This window comes from Cheilinus undulatus, linkage group 8, assembly GCF_018320785.1.
Source record: "Cheilinus undulatus linkage group 8, ASM1832078v1, whole genome shotgun sequence".
Classification (NCBI taxonomy): Eukaryota; Metazoa; Chordata; class Actinopteri; order Labriformes; family Labridae; genus Cheilinus; species Cheilinus undulatus.
Genome location: NC_054872.1, coordinates 7,804,726 through 7,818,562, shown reverse-complemented (window position 1 = coordinate 7,818,562; position 13,837 = coordinate 7,804,726).

Sequence of the window (13,837 nt, the reverse complement as noted above, 5' to 3'; positions counted from 1 at the left end):
GCAAAGAATCCCTCTGTGTCATTGGCTGCTATGGGCATAAAAGGAGAGAAACTCATGGTGTGGCCTCCATCCTCTCCTGACCTCAACCCTACTGAGAACCTTTGGAGCATCCTCAAGCTAAAGATCTATGAGGGTGGGAGGCAGTTCACATCAAAACAGCAGCTCTGGGAGGATATTCTGACATCCTGCAATGAAATTCAAGCAGAAACTCTCCAAAAACTCACAAGTTCAATGGATGCAAGAATAGTGAAGGTGAAATCAAAGAAGGGCTCCTATGTTAACATGGAACTTGGCCTGTTAAGATGTTTTTGATTGAAATAGTTTTTGATTTCAGTAAATATGACCTCCTAATGCTGCAAATTCAACAAATGACAATTTTCAGTTTTTTACAACCTATAAAATGTTTTGAAACTCTGTCGCGCTTAATAATGTGGAACAGTGCATTTTGAGGTTTTTATTAAAAAAATATATATTATTAAGTTTGTTAAAAAACATTTGAATTATGCTCTTACGGCTGATGACTTGAAAAATATTCTGTCATTTGCATTAATATTTAGGAAAATCAGAGAAAAATATCAGTTGCATAATAATTTGGAACGTGGTGTAATTACAATGAACGGAGCAGTAAGGAGTCATTGTTTCACACAGATGACACGCAGATATAAACAATGAACAATTTATGGATAAGTGAGGAAACAGACAGCTATAACACATGCAGATAAACTTCCACTCACTTGGCTTTAAAGTTGCGAGCCCGCCTGTCTCTGTGAGATGATTTATTTAAAGGTGTCTGATATTACAACGCGCTGCCTGACATTTGATCTTGTATTGTAAAATATAAAATATTTCAGACTCAACACTGCTTCTCAAATACTTCAGCTCACTTTCAGTGTGTGCTTTTTCAAAACTTAATTTATATATTTCTAACAGGAGTTGAGAATAAAATGCTGCTTTGCTTTTATAGGCTATCAGGTTTCCTTTTGCTACACAAATGTTATTTAATCTATGATTTTTTTCAGGTTTGACTTGAGGTAGCTAATGTTAACTAACTACGCATGACTGTTGAGTGCCACTTTAAACTGGATACTACTGGATATGTCAGTGGTTTTTATTTCAGTGTGCATGCTAATGAATGAAGGCTTTCACACTGCCTGCATGAGGATGGCCATGTCTCACACACTGACAATCTTGAGTTCAGAAGGCTTACCTAGTTTTACTCAGAGCCACACACATTTCCTGCCCAGATAGGAAAATGATCAATCCATTTACCTTTTTTAAAAAATATGTCTACATAGGTAGAATGTGTCACAGGAGAGAAGAAGAGCATGGCCTCACTCACATTTGAGGTTGTTTTAATAGTCCCAACCCCCACCCACCCACTCACTCACTCACTCACTTGACCTCATTCTGAAAAAAATCATGCAAAAACCCCCACAATATTGGTTAACAGTGAAAAAACAAAGTGGTGGAAACGACACAAAATTTCCTGTTGTAAAAATGTAGCTTTGTGAGTCATGTTAGAAGCATGCTTAAAGACCTGACACCTGTGGCTCTCAAGCCTAGGTGACTCATTTAACTATGTGCAGGGTTCAAATCTTACCAGAAAGCCACTGAAAAATACTGTTTTCCCACACATGAAGGACTAGCCTTACTGGAAAATTGTTAGCCCTTATTACTACTGTATGCCCACAAGAGTGGTCTTTACTTTTGTTACAGAACTCCCATTACCTAATGCACATGTTTTTCAATGTGTTTCGTCATGTGCCGAGTCATGATGCTGAGTCTTCTCAGGAACATGTACAAACAGGAACCCTCCTGTCTACGTGGCTAGAGAATTATTTACAAGTTTATTCATTTTTTTTCAAAGTATTTTTATTGGGTTATCAAAATCACAGGTTTCCATAACGAATAACATATTACCCAGTTTTCCATTATTATACAAACACACATGCATACCAGCCAAACAGGTTAACGCCCCCCCATTACATTTACAATTACATACGTTTTGGATTTTTGCATGTCTAAAAACTCCTCTGTTTCCGCCCTACTCAGAACAAGCTGTTTCTGTGTCTGTAGCTTTAAATGTTAATGAGCTGTCTGACTCCACCCCTTTCATGGAATGGATGTGGGTAAATGGATGTAAAGAGGAGGGCGGAACTTGTTTCCAAGTCAGGAAGGGCCAACCGAACCTGGGGGCGGGGCTAACTCCCCATGACATCGTGATGGGAACATCTGAGAACGGCTTGTTTCAGCACACATTTTCTGATAGGTGGAGAAGGGGGTTGGGGGGGTTCTGATTCTTGGAGGGATTGTGGACAGGCCACGGCCATCTTTGTTAGAAAAGCCTGAAAAAGGGATTTTTGCATAATATGTCCCATTTAATTGTTGCAAGTGGTTGCATACAAGGCCTGCTAGTGGAGTCATTAGCCCAAACGGAGCCACAGCGGCAGTTTTGTCTGAATGGAATGTGTGTTTATTCAGACAAGCACAGAGCAACACTGAAAGCTTTCAGTGACAGAAACAATGTTTTTGCTCTTCTCTTGCTCTGTTTCAGCATGGCTTTCCGATCACATCGGTGGGCTTGTCTGGTATGGTCCTGCTGCCCTGTTGCTGTTAGCTCGGATGTCACTGGACTGTGGCTGAATCGATGCGTTTGTGTCGGTGCATTTGTTTCTGTGTAACCAATCAGATGCAATTAAAACAAAAGCAGGGGGGATGATGCTGCTCAGGGCTTCGTCCACACACAGATGGAGAGAGACAGTGAGAGGACAACATGAAGCTATATGGGCCGTTCTACTGAATTGGTGCAAATTCAGAGTTGGAATCTGATCAAAATTTCAATGCTATTTCATGAACATTTTTACCATATATTTGTTGCAATATATCTAAGTGAAACATATGTAGTAGAGGTACACTCAGTGTTCATTTTGTTTTTTTCAAACTATCTCTCAATAACTTTACTATCTCTCTCAGTATAGTGTTACGAATGCAATTTAGGCCACCCCAAGTAATGGAGTTGCGGTCACTGCATCCGAACGTGAAAACACAACCATGAGCTGAGCAATAAACCAGAGGCGAAATAAATGGCAACTGTGTGTACCTGGTGTGACGTCTGGACCTCGACCACGGCGTCCTTCCTCGGTTATCCGACAAGCACAGTCTCTGGCTCCCACGAGCTGCCAGCCCCGTCTCCGTTTAATACCAGCTCATAGTTTCAGGGGAAAAGAAAAGTAAGAAAGAGAAAAGACCCCAAACCTATCCGTAACAATAGGCCTATTAACTGCTCTCTTTGCTTCAGAAATCCTTCCTCCTTTGCAGTTGTTCTTTTAATGCTAGCTTCCAGATAATCCCGGTGGTTTGGACATGCTGCTGTATCAGCTAACTTTGTAGACTAACAATGACAGTGACAGCCATGCTGTTTCCATGTTTCTCACTGGCAAATCCATCGTGCAAAGTTCCCTGTGCTCCCTCAGCCGCCCTGCCCCACTTTTTCTTTTTTTTTCAAGGCATTTTATGTTTTATCTCTTCCTGGGAAAATACATGATCAAATTAAAATAAGAATTATAAAGATGTTTGAAAAACTCACTTCTTTGGTCTTAAAATAATTGACATCAATTCATTTTGTCGTTACTGAAACAATGAGGTCATAGCCGTAACTTTACCATATGTTATGGTAGTGACTGTTTTGGTAGTGACAACAAAACTCAGCAGTGCTAGGCTAAAAATGTCTAACAAATACAGATTTTAAAGGATGTTGATAAATAAAAACGGTGCATCTTTCAATAAAAGCAAAAACATTTATTTAGTTGCAGAAATGATGTTTCCGGTTGTTATTTGTTTAGACTTTGCAACACAATAACTTAAAAACAGTACTACTTCTGTGCTAATCATGTGTCCTTTGCAGAGAGGAAGTCTGTCTTTATTGCTGGTGAAGTGTTGGTTTGTAGCTGAAAAAAGGCGCCCCCTATGGACACTAACTTATCATGTTTCAGTAGTGACATGAAAACATGGGACAGTGTTTTTGACATAGATTTCTTGAATTCACAACAAACCACAAAAACAAACAAATTTGGATACTTCAACTTTACTTTCTAGTAAATCAAAAACATATATCAATAAATCCATTTGAAACAAAATTGAAAAAAAAAAAAACTCATTTGAATGATATTTTCATTAATTGAAATGTAGGCATTAGAGTTTAGGACAGCCACTTCCCAATAAGTCACATAAAAAGGAGGACAACTCTGTCTCTGTTGGGGAGAAGGTCTCCTGGATTAAAATATGGACTGGTGTTATGCAGTAGGAGTCTGCCGCCTTTATTGTTGAGGTTTCCGAGGGTGTCGTACGCGTACTGCTCCATGTCCCAGATCCCTGTAAACACACCTTCTTCGTTGTCTAATTTATGAAATCCAAAATCTCCTTGGGTGTGATTGCATTGGACTATCATATTGTCCAGGACCTCTTGAATGAACCAGACAAGCTCTGTGATCTTTACAGCAAGAAAGATATAGATCAGAATGGCCAAAAGCACCAGTGTAATGTGGAATAAGGTCCTCATCTCTTCGGTATTCTCTGTTTAAAAAAACAAACAAACAAAAAAAAGCATTATCTGTAGTAAAACATTAAACTTGTGTGATTCTCAGACTGGCTGGGTGGCAGTTTCACCTTTACTTTGGCGTTCACTTTGACGAGTCTGAGCTTTCACAGTACGGCCCACTGAACACATCCAAGCGGTGACCTGAGGGAGTGTCATGCTTGATTGTGTCTACTAATATTGAAGCTACTATCATCTAGTGTCTGAATTATTTTTCACTTTGGAGGAAAAAAGCTGTTTTAAAAAATGCTGATGCCTTCCTGCACCATGACATGCTACAAGGGGCCAGAAGGTGTCAGCAAACATGAAGCATTGCTTACTTTATAGTTCCTACTCCTAAAGGGGTTCAGTTTTTAAAGAAAAGACACCTCTGTTCAAAAAAGACAAAAGGCAACAGATGTGGGAGGAGCCCACTGCTCCGTCAGATCACCTCTGAACACGTTCATTAGGGCCGTTTCAGCAGACTGCTAGAATGATGCACTGAGAACTAAAGTCTCACCTACATTCATGGTGAGATTATCCAGAATAGATAGTAAAATGATGCATAGGGCTTCATGCCGTGACATAGTCTCAGGGCTACAATAAAAAAATGTATATACAGTGCTTAACAAATTTATTAGACCACCTGTCATAATTGTCTCAAAGACCATCCAGCATCATGAAGTGCTTTAATGTGGACTCTTTCATTTTCAGTGAGCTCTCCGCATTTTACCATTTTGAACAGGAATGAGGGATTTCAAACTGAATTTACCCAAATTTGAGCCGGCTCACTGGGCCTCTCTGAGAAGTCAGAAATGAATCAAGCATAACATTCAACCACTAAAACTCATTTTTCTCTTCAGGAATGCAAGTAAATAACTATAATTTGACATATTAATCAAAAAATATTAATGTGCTTTACTATTTTTTCAGTTTTTTTGTAAATTAGTACATTTGAAAATTAATGGATAACAATAATATTTATATTTTAGCATTAAAAGAATCATTTGGGTTAAAGAGCTCCTACATATTGGTGTATTAACCATTGCAGAAACATAAAAAATGATTTTGGTAATTACCAATTACCAAAATCAGCTGTGGCATAAACCTTTGGTTAGGGTTAGGGTGGTCTAATAAATTTGTTAAGCACTGTATATTTTACAGTTTATGTCTATTTATGAGATTAAAGGTACATTATAGGGAATATTTAAAGGCATTTTTATGCATTTGTTCTTCTAATTCTTACATTAGTTCTGTTTATCTTACAGTTTTCAAAGATGAAGCGACCACGACGGACATGACTTTTATTCGTTTATTGTTTCTGTGGAAATGTTGGATTTCACACAGCACACTGTAGGGGTGGGAGAAAAAATCGATACAGCATAGTATCGGGATATTTTGTTTGGTGATGTATTGTATCGTCTCATCCACCAAGTATCGATGTTTTCATATTAATTGTTAATATGAACTGAAGTCTATGAAAAATAAAATAGATTGTTGTAAATTGTTTGTCCAGTGAGGTCGGCAGAGGTGATAGAGCAGGAGAGAGTTAGCACAACAACATGGCAGCACCAGGGGAAGGACATTAGGAATGCAAGCAGGGCACAAATTAGATGGACATGACATGAGGTTTGCAAGAAGTGCTACATGAAAATAAAATACTGCAGAAATACGACAAACATGAGGACAAGACTAATGCTAAATCAGCTAAACAGCTGAAAAAATGGTGTAGATCACAAAATAAGGTATCACAATACTCACTGTATTGCAAAATGTTTAAAATCGAAATATCAAATCGTGACCCAAAGTATCGTGATATTATCATATCATGGGGCCACTAGTGATTCCCACTCCTAGCAGACTGCTACACATGACTGCCACTGAAAGCTGCTGTTCTGTTGCTGTACCTCTGTAATGTTCTGTGCTGCTTTCTTGTAATAGACTATGGTTATTCTCTTTTTCTGCATTATGCTGATGTGTAACCCTAACTTTTTTTTTTTTTTATTTCAGAACATCAATTAGGTCCCACTGCAGTTTGTATGCCTTTCTACTTTTTCTAGTTTGAAAATGAAGGACAGTGTTATGGAAAGAAAAGGAGAAAATGTTAGGAAAGTGAGAAGGTGAAGGGGCCAGAGAGATCAGCTAATGATCAAACCTGACTATTATGAAAGAAGAACACTGATAACTGTTTAAGAAATAAGCACACCTCCTGGGTTATCACTAAAGACTTAAATAAAACTATAAACTTAGTGAAAAAAAATCACACCATTACTGCATGTGTTTAGCTTAATGATGACAGCCAAAAAATAAGAACTAAACTAAAATTATATTTCCCAAGAGCATACATTTGCATCTTTAGATTTCATTGATTGTATAAACCAGGGCCCCCAGGCTATTCAGCCCTTTAAATAATAGCCTCAAATACCAGGGACCCTCACCAGGCTACAGTGTACCATGTTGCTTAAAGAATCATGTTGATTTTAGGGAGTTTTGTACACATTTATACACAAAATAATAAAAGAATTTCCCTTGCTTTGAAATTTATAAAGCCAAGGAATTAAAGAGTATCAAATGGACATTTAACTGTCAGCTATATACATTACAGTAAATATGATTCCTTGTCAAACTTACCTCTTAGTTTGTAGCAGAAAACAAAATCTGTGATTTTAAATATTCCTGCAGTACAGCTTCAATCTGTTCTTCCTGTTAGAGTATAGAGCTGATGAATGATTAGTTCGATGCCTCTTCATTGGTGTCAAGCTTTCTTATCACTGCTCACAATGACAGAGGAGGTGTTCTTGATGCAGGAAGGCAGGAAGTCACCATGAAGGTGGCACTAATGACAGTTAAGTATTGGTAAAAAGGACATATGTAGGCGTCTTTGTTTATGTACGTAGGTTTCAAATGGAAGACTGAGGCTTTTGTCATCAGGGAAAGTTTACGTGTCAGATGTTTGCTTTTACTTAAAGGTGTGTGAACATTGGCAGTCAGATAAAGAAGGCATGAATACTATGTTAACATTACAACTTTTAAACTGAGTTGGCACCGCAGGCGTCTGTAAGTGGAGTCTATAGTCGTCAACGCACAAGCCTTGCCACATTTGATGCAAAGCCTCCCCGATTCTCTCTCCTCACATCCCCTGTCTCTCTTCAGCTGTCCTATCAAAGGCAAAAAGGCTGAAAATAGTCTTTAAAAAAGTGCTGTACAATAAACTTATTATAACAGTTGGATTAACTGCAGATTATCTCAGTGATCCTTGGATGTAAATGTAGGGCAACAATGAATATACGCAGATTTTCTTTTCCAGGTCATAGGTACACTTGCATGACTATGGAAATGAAAAAGTGGGCCAAACTTTATCCATAAACCTAGTGTTGTAGCACTCGAGAACGGTCTTGGTCTCAAGCACAGTCTCTAGACCGGTCTTGGACCACTAAAGAATGTCTTGTTCTTGCCCCTGAATCAAAAGTATTTTCACTCTAATTACCTGATTATGGATTTTTAAAGTTGTTTGCAGACAATTTTGTTTGAGTAATGTTTAGTGAGTATGTTGGGTTGATGGTGGTCACAGGTTGGGGATGGAGGAGCAGTGTTAGGGGGCCTTGTACTAGAGCAGGGGTCGGCAACCTTAGACACGCGTGCCAGCGGTGGCACGCGGGCACTTGGCCAGTGGCACACTTGCAATACATCTGAAAACTGACTTTGGAAATATTTACATGCCCTTTAATTCACCGTTTGTTATCTACCTTCTGGTAATTAAAATTCCCGACTGTTTTGAACGCATTCTGTTAAGACCCACCCTATCCCGCCTCGTACTTCCCTACGTGCAAGTGGGAAATATACAGAGGGACAACCTCAACCTACAAGGTGCAGGCCAAACTGTTTTGGACTTGTACAATACATGGGTGGCTTTTATTGAAAAGCCAGCAACAGTTTGAAGCAACGTTGCTACTAACACTTCCCGCAACTTCAAACACCTAAAGCAGCTGTCCATGCAGTGCAGCATCAGCACTGTTGAAATACGCAACCACATCAGCGGGTTTGAGTCATAAACAAGGTTCCAGGAATTCCCCCGCAGCCATTTGACAACCGACCGCTCAGAAGCATGTGTGCAAGTTACAGTATGACCCCCAGATATGAGAGCTCAACAAAGGAAAGCAGTGCCAGGGATCGCATTGACTGGTAGGCTTCTGTTGAAATGTGAAAAGCATTTTAAAAAAGGTGCCTTTCTGGTTAATGTTTTCAAATATCAGATGCTAATGTTTTCAAAAAAGTGACAGGATTTCGTTTTTTGCTCACCGATTTGTTTGTTACACTTTATTCACCCCTTTTGACATATGCTGCCATCGTAACAAGTTGCAAATGAGGGATGTAAAGCAGTGTGAGATCTTACCTGCAGAATTTGCAAACTTATTAGAAAAGGGGGGAAGTTTTAAGTCAGTTGCTGTTTAACAGGATTCAAATTCCAACTCAGATGATAATAAGGATTGTTGCATTTATGTATGGGGCTGATCTCAATTTTAAATCCCAATGATTACCAGCAGGGATCATTTATTGCTGGTAAAAAAAAAAAAAAAAAGTTTATATTCAACTCAACTAAATAGTTTTCTGAAGAATAAGACAATTTTTCTAGTGCTCATATTTCTGTTTGACACTTTATTCACCCTTTGTGATAGTTTGTCACGAAGTGTGTATTGCAGATTTCCAAGAAGGGTGTAATGCTGATTAAATTGTTGATATTGATGTGGATATTTTCACAAGAACAGTCTGTAGTGCTCTATTTGGAACAAGTATGGTTTAAATACCCTGCTGAGGGAGAAAAGAAGTATGCTTAAAACGTGCTGTGCATGTTGCCTCTATACAATCAATAAATAACAGCTGTTGGAGTGTGGTGTAATTAAACTTGACACTCCCATGTTGATGTGGCACATTGAGCAGGATGTCTTTTTTTTTTTGTGGCACTACATATCAAAAAGGTTGCAGACTCCTGTACTAGAGTCTGCTTAGGGCATCACTTTTTCCAGAGGTGTCCCTGCCTGTTCCTGATGAATTAGGTTAAATTTAGGTTAAAATCAAACCCAACCAATGTCAGTTCTAACATATTAATGAAAAGTTTTCTATAGACACCATAAATAGTGTAGGGACTCCACAAGGCTCTGTGCTTGGACAGAGTCTTTTTACCATGTATAAGCTTCTTCTGGTAACATCATGAGGAACGATTCCACAGATTTCCTTTGCTTTGCAGATGATATGAAACTATATGTGTCTATGAGGCCTGGTGATAGAAATCCATTACGTGATCTAGAAGCACGTTTTAAGACATGATACTCAACCTGTGGCTCTCCAGCTTAGGTGACTCATATGTCACTACTTGTAGCTCTCAAGCTGAACCCCAGAATGTTTTTACATTAAGCCAGAACAGTAAATCCTCTGAGACTTACTGAAACAGTGAATTGGTAGATTGCTGTGTGGTAAGCAGCATGTGCCAAATTTAAAAAAAATCTGCTTTGTGTCAGAAGAATGGATATGGCAATAATGAGCATGTGTCTTTCATTTTTGTCTTACTTCCACCTGGTCTATAATGGTTCTAAAGAACAATAGGAGCCCCTCTGCAGACTGCCATCACGCTCCCTGTTCAGCAGCAGGCTGCTCTCACTGACCTGGGGAGATCCTTCCTTCCTAGAGCCATCATCAGACTCTACAACATTGACTAGGGAGGAGTATGGGAGGCTGGAGAAGAAGCGCCACCAATCCAAAACCATGGTAGGGACATGTTTATGTCTCCCAGGCTGCTGATACCAGCTACCTGCAAGGCAGCTCATTAGCTGTGGATGACTGTAAAGCAGCTAGACACAGTGCATGCTTTCAAGGCTTCTCGTGTCTGCGAGCTACCTGCCAGGCAGCCTTTTGGCTTTGGATACTGTAAGGCAGTTTTTGCCTTCCAGGCTGCTTATATGTGCAGTTCTCAGCTACACAGTTCTCCACAACCAGCCCATGTGCCTAGATAAGATTTTTTTTGTCCAGGCCTTTTACCCCTTGGTTATAAGCCCACAGACCACTGGTGGTCTTTGGGCATCCACAGCATGAGTAGGGGCTTTTAGCAACCCTAATGCCTGCCTGGACAGTACCCTAGGCTGTGCTCTCTCACCACATTAACCCCTGACTGTGCTGTTAAGGTGAGGACTTCAGTTATTTATTTATTTATTTTTTACAAATTATTCTCCTATGCCCCTGGTAACATCCAAAAACATCATAAGCACAACCTGGGTTGTTGTTGTTGTTGTTCTTCTTCTTATTATTATTATTATTTTCATCTGGCTTACCTAAGAGCTCACAGCTATTTTTTTCACCATTAAGTCTTATCTGGACTTTTTGCCCAAAAAAGCTTGTAAAACATCAACCCTGTGGTTCTCTGTCAAGCTCTAAACATCCTTTTTCAGAACAATCTCCTCTGGTATCCCTACAAATTGTTGCCTCATTTTCCTCCTAGTGTGCAAAAAATGCACAGGGGGTTATTACTGTAAATAAAAAAGTTATATTAGTTTATTTTTAATTTTAATTGATTTTTTTCCTTGTTTCATCAACTTGTGCAATTAACAAAAATACCAAATACTCAATAATTGTCAAATTTTTCAACCCTTTTATTTTGCCATGTTTGTAATGTAAATGTATTGCAGCATATGTCATTGATTAGTAGCAACATTGGTTTAAATGCAGTATTAGTTTTTATGTGAGGTCAGTTATTCTAAAATACTCACGTTTTTCACCCTTCTGTGCAAAAAAATGCACACCTTTAAATCATGTTATGAATATCGTACATTTCAAAATTGTTTTACTGTTATTGAATTATATTTTTCTTATTTAAGATCAGCCCTAATCATAAATGCCAAATATTCATTCATTTTAATTTTTTAACCGTGTAAATGCCATGTTTCATTGATGATGTCACTGCACTTTTAGATGCAAAATACACAAAAATGTTTTGTTTTTTTTTGTTTTTGCAAGTTACTTCATGAAAATTAGATAACTTATGTTTTTATTATTGCACAGATACACTCACAGACTCAAACACTGATCTGCACTTAAACAAAACCTCAGAGATTTAGTGAGAAGGGGAGCAAAGGGCAGTATAACACTGAAATCTGGTGGAAAAAACATGTATTTCCTGCCCTCGAGATTTTAAAAAGGGTCCAGGTACAAATGTAAAGCCCCAACTCTCAAATGAAGCCCAGAAAATGCATGATTCATGCCTTAATGGCTTATAGATCAAAAGAAGTGGCTTGAATGAGTTTCAATGTGCATTTTTTGCACACAAGGGATATTAACGCTATAAAAAAGGTTTATTTATGTTGGGCTAATTGTTGTGGCTGGGACAGAATTTTGAAAATGGTGCAAAAATGAACAAAAAATACAATACATGATAATATTAATTGTGAAAGAGGACAAAGTTTTTTTCTTTCTTTCTTTTTTAAATATCAACTAAGTGTGCATTTTTGGCACAAGGGGTATCAGAGGGCTAAGAATATATTTAATACAGTGATGTCACTTAAATTTTAAAAAGTTATAGGACTCTAAAGACAAAAGAAAAATCGAAACAGAATTTTAAAATTCAGAGATTTTAATTTATAACACAGAAAACAGTAGTGACTAAGCCTTTCTTGTTCAGACTTTTTCTCCCATCTCTTTGCAGTTTGATTCATTTGTCCCATTCCTCAAAGCAGTAGAGATGCAACTGATTGACTGCCCCTCCCACAATGCCTTACTTTTACCTAATTAAGTCATTCATGGTCACAGAAAAAGCTGTTGTTCTGCTTATATACCTGTCCAGTTTTAGTGCATTTGAACTGATGTTTATTTTTTCTTTTGGACTTCTGGACTGCACCGGTGTGGCTTATGGCTTGATCCTGTGTTGTTGTTGTTAGCGCCTTTGCTAGCATTAGCAACATTAGCTTTCATGGCTTGATCCTGTGTTGTTGTTAGCGTCTTTGCTAGCATTAGCAACATTAGCTTTCATGGCTTTATCTGTGTTGTTGTGTGCGTCTTTGCTAGCATTAGCAACATTAGCTTTCATGGCTTGATCCCGTGTTGTTGTGTGCGTCTTTGCTAACATTAGCAACATTAGCTTTCATGGCTTGATCCCATGTTGTTTTTAGCATCTTTGCTAACATTAGCAGAGATGCGTTTTGCCCAAAGGTGGTACTTCAGACTCGTGCTTCGGTGTAAAGACAGTTCATCACTGCAGCATGTACACACAACTTTTGTTTCATCCAGACTTCCATTAGGCAGCTTTTTAAATCTACATTTGACATGAAGCAGAGCTGGGTCTGTCTCCTTACTCATCACTGCTGGCTGCGTTTGACCTGCCTTTAACCTTTTCACCCCAGGGACGTAAACATTCGCGCAGGAGGTCTACTGCAGGATGCTGTGGTCAAACTTGGTCAGATGATTAAATTGCATTATTATTTTTTTTACGTGTCAAGCTTTCCAGATTTATGACAAGCATTAACGCATTTATATTAACAGGCCTAATATCTATATACAGAGCTCAACAAATTTATTAGACCACCTGTCATATTTGTTTCAAAGACCATCCAGCATCCAGTGCTTTAATGTGGACTCTTTCATTTTCAGTGAGCTCTCCACGTTTTACCATTTTGAACAGGAATGAGGGATTTCAAACTGAATTCACCCAAATTTGAGCCGGCTCACGGGGCTTCTCTGAGAAGTCAGGAATGAATCAAGCATAACATTCAACCAATAAAACTAATTTTTCTCTTCAGGAATTCAAGTAATTAACTTTAATTATACATATTAATCAAGAAATATCAATGTGCTTTACTATTTTTTCAGGTTTTTTTTGTAAATCAATACATTTGAAAATTCATGGATAACAATAATAATTATATTTTAGCATTAAAAATACCACTTGGGTTAAAGAGCTTCTACATATTAATGTATTAACCATTGCAGAAACATAAAAAATGATTTTGGTAATTACCAATGCTGTTAATTGTTAAGCACTGTACATCACAACATAATTACTACAGGTTGTTGTGGTCCTTTTGATGAAAACAGCTCATATCTCATGTGAATCTATATTATTTTTGTTAAGGTTCATCTTTTGGGAAAGTGCTTAAAGCCAACGGTGATGTTAAACTTCTCCTGATGTCCACCATTGAGGCACATAGTTGAAACCATTGCTGGCATTATGCTACTTCTGGTTCTTTATCAACTTCAAAGACATTTTTGTGATTTTTACAAACA